Raw genomic sequence first — 4,069 nt, 5'->3', positions numbered from 1 at the left:
ATCTTAAAATCTCCAAAGGACTAAGAGAACTGAAATTCAGGATATAATCTCCAAAAGAGTAGAGAGAAATAATGAAATAAAGAAAACAATATATCTCAATCAGTATTTGAAATAAGGCAAGAAAAAGAAGCAAAATATTAAGACTTATAGAAAGCACAAAATAATATGTAGAAATAACTCAATTTTATGACTAGTCATAAGAAATGGAATAGAAGCAAATAAAACCAACAAAATAAATAGTCTGCAAGATTAGCTGTATGAAATATAGTTATTTACATGAGATTCATATAAAGCTCACACATACAAGGAAGAAATAGAAGTAAAATTTTAGATAAATACAAATAAAAAAACTGAAGTAGTCATATTAATATTAGGAAAATAGATACTTAACATGAAAAATTATCACCAGATATAAATGTGTCACTTCAAGTGAAAATAGAGAAATACCATGATTTTAAACTAGTGTGCTTGTAAAAACACAGCTTAGAATTATTTTTACTAAAAGGAAAATAAAAGAAGCTCACAGAACCACAAGAAAAGATTTCCAAATAAATAGAACAGAAAATTTTAATTGAATTCTTTTAAGATTTTTATTATCAAGCAGAGGAAAGAAGAAAACACTAAAAAATCTTGAATAGAAAAAATAATAAGCTTGATATAATCCATATATTTAGAATAGCATGAAGCAACTTTGGAATACACATACTTTTTAAGTACAAAAGAATCCTTAAATAAAATTGGCTATGTGTTAGGCCATCAAACATGTCACAACAAATATCGAAAAGGTAGGCTTTTAAGGACCATATTTTATTACCAGAACTTATAACAGAAAAAGATAATATATTAGTACTACAAAACTTATTATTTCAGGAGACTTGCAGCCCCATAATTTTTACTAGAAGCTCTTAGATGTGCCTTATAAATAGCAAGCCTACACTCTGAAATAACATGAGTCCCCAGAGCCCTGGAGTCAAAGCCAACTCCTGGCCCAATCTCATCCTGCAGCAGGCTGCCTCCCCTTTTCTTTCAACATGGCAGATGTCACTGTGTCCTTCAACAGGGACTTCCTGGCAGGTGGAGTGGTTGCTGCCATCTCCAAGGTAGCAGTAGCACCCATCGAGGGGCTCAAGCTGCTGCTGTGGGTACAGCATGCCAGTAAGCAAATTTCTGCAGATAAGCAATACAAGGGCATTATAGGCTGCATGGTCAGTATTCCCAAGGAGCAGGGAGTCCTGTCCTTCTGGCACAGTAAACTGGCCAATGTCATCAGATATTTCCCCACCCAGGCTCTCAATTTTGCCTTCAAAAGTAAATACTAGCAGATTTTCCTAGGTGGTGTGGACAAAAGGACCCACTTTTGGCATTATGTGGCAAGGAACTGGCATCAGGCAGTGCACTGGGGCCACCATCCTTGTGTTTTGTTTACTTGATTTTGCTCATACCCATTTACCAGCTGATATGGGTAATAGCTGGAGCTGAAAGGGAATTCAAAAGCCTTGGAGACTGCCTGGTTAATGTCTACAAATCTAATCGGATTAAGGACATGTTCCATGGTTTTACCATGTCTGTCTAAGGTATTATCTACCTAGCTGCCTACTTCAGTAGCTGTGACACTGCAATGGGAATGCTTCCAGATCCAAAGAGTGCTCACGTCGTCATCACCTGGATGATTGCATTCTGTCACTGTCGTTGCCAGGTTGACTTCCTCTCCATTTGACACTGTTCACTGCTGAATGATGATACACTCAGAGCACAAAGGATCTGACATCATGTACACAGTCATTTTTGACTGCTGAAGGAAGGATGGGCATGAAGGAGGCAAATGTTTTTCAAGGGTGCATTGTCCAGCATTCTCAGTGGCATGGGTGGTGCTTCCGTGTTTATTTTGTATCATGAAACCAAGAAGTACACATAAGTTGTTTCTTAGAATTTTTCCCCTGTAAACAGGCATGTTGTATTATATAACATATCTTAAGCATTCTTGTCAGACTCATGGCTGTCAATTTATCAGTGACAACTATTTACTGGTGGAAAATAGGAAGCAATAATAGTCATCTAAATAGTTTTCTCTTAAAGCCATTTCCATGGTGATGATGATGGGTCTCAATTATATTTTTTATTTCATGGATAGAAAGAACCAATATTGTGAAAATGGCCATACTGCTCAAAGTAATTTGTAGATTCAATGCTATTTCCATTAAACTACCAATGACATTTTTCACAGAATTAGAAAAAAAAAAACTATTTTTAAAATTCATGTAGAACCAAAAAAAGAGCCTGAATAGCCAGGACAATCCTAAGCAAAGAGAACCATGCTGGAAGTATCACACTACCTGACTTCAGTATGTACTACAAGGCTACACAGTAACCAAAACAGCATGATACTGGTATAAAAACAGACACATAAACCAATGGAACAGAGTAGTGAACTCAGAAATAAGATGGCACACCTGCAACCATCTGATCTTCCACAAACCCAACAAAAACAAGCAATGAGGAAAAGACTCCCTGTTTAATAAATGGTGCCGGGAGAACTGGCCAGCCATATACAGAAAATAATACCTAGACCCCTTCTTTATACCTTATACAAAATTAACTCAATATAGATTAAATACTTAAATGTAAAACCCAAATCTATAAAAACTCTAGAAGAAAATCTTGGCAATACCATTCAGGACATAGGCATTGGCAGATATTTCATTACAAAAATGCCAAAAGCAATTGCAGCAAAAGCAAAAATTTAACAAATGGGATCTAATTAAACTAAAAACTTTGGCACAGCAAAACAAATCATCATCACAGTGAACAGAAAACCTACAGAATGGGAGAAAATTTTTGCAGCCTATCTATCTGACAAAGGTCTAATATTCAGAGTCTACAGGGAACTTAAACAAATTTACAAGAAAAAAAAAAAACTAGCAACCCCATTAAAAAGTGGGTAAAGCATATGCACAGACACTTTTCAAAAGAAGACATTCATACGGCGAAGAAATATATGAAAAAAGCTCAAAATCATGGATCATTAGAGAAATGCAAATCAAAACCACAATGAGATACCATCTCATGCCAGGCAGGATGGTGATTATTAAAAAGTCAAGAAATAATAGATGCTAGTGAGGTTGCAGAGAAAAAGATAGGCTTCTGCACTGTTTGTATGAATGTAAATTAGTTCAACCATTGTGGAAGACAGTGTGGCAATACCTTAAAGATCTAGAAGCAGAAATAGCATTTAACCCAGCAATTCCATTACTAGCTATGTGCCCAAAGGAATATAAATCATTCTATTATAAAGATACATGCATACATATATTCATTACAGCACTATTCACAAATAGCAAAGCATGGAATTGACCTAAGTGCCCGTCAATGACAGACTGGATAAAGAAAATGTGATACATATACACCATGGAATAGTATGCAGCTGCAAAAAGAAACAAGAGCATGTCTTTGCAGAGACATGGATGAAGCTGGAAGCCATTATTCTCAGCAAACTAACACAGGAACAGAAAACCAAACACCTCATGTTCTCAGTTATAAGTCGGAGCTGAGCAATGAGAACACACAGACACATAGTGGGGGAACAACACTCACTGGGGCCAGTCAGGGTCAGGGGAGGGAGTACATCAGGAAGAACAGCTAATAGGTGCTGGGTTAATACATGTGTGATTAGTTGATTTGTGCTGCACACCACCGTAGCATATGTTTACCTATGTAACAAACCTGCACATGTACCCCAGAATTTAAAATAAAAGTTGATTAAAAATAAATAATAAAATAAACATGAGCATATACAGAGTAATTTACAAGTCAGAAATTTGCTCAGTTCTTTTTGCTCAGCTCACTTTAAATCACATTTATGAAGCAACTTCCATTATTATTTTTCATGATTCACAAGCAGAAACTAAGATTTGAAAGATTTAGTAACTAGCCAATTATCACATAACTGGAAATATGGAGAGCTAAAAATAAAAATGAGAAAGTTTTGAAAAACTTCTTTTACACAGTATTGAGAAGTGAATTATATAACATTTCCACAATTTTTTTCTCCATTATAAATTTTTTGTAGACC

At 35.5% G+C, this 4,069-nt stretch overlaps 1 pseudogene; it reads left to right on the top strand.

Moving 5' to 3' along the window:
• The first annotated feature begins 1,031 nt into the window (after positions 1 to 1,031).
• On the top strand, positions 1,032 to 1,915 carry LOC108305198 (annotated as a pseudogene).
• The last annotated feature ends 2,154 nt before the right edge of the window (positions 1,916 to 4,069 follow it).

This window comes from Cebus imitator, unplaced genomic scaffold (genome assembly GCF_001604975.1).
Source record: "Cebus imitator isolate Cc_AM_T3 unplaced genomic scaffold, Cebus_imitator-1.0 Scaffold61, whole genome shotgun sequence".
In the NCBI taxonomy this organism is placed as follows: domain Eukaryota; kingdom Metazoa; phylum Chordata; class Mammalia; order Primates; family Cebidae; genus Cebus; species Cebus imitator.
The sequence above is the reverse complement of the archived record's forward strand: the minus strand, read 5'-3'. Positions and strand labels throughout refer to the sequence as shown.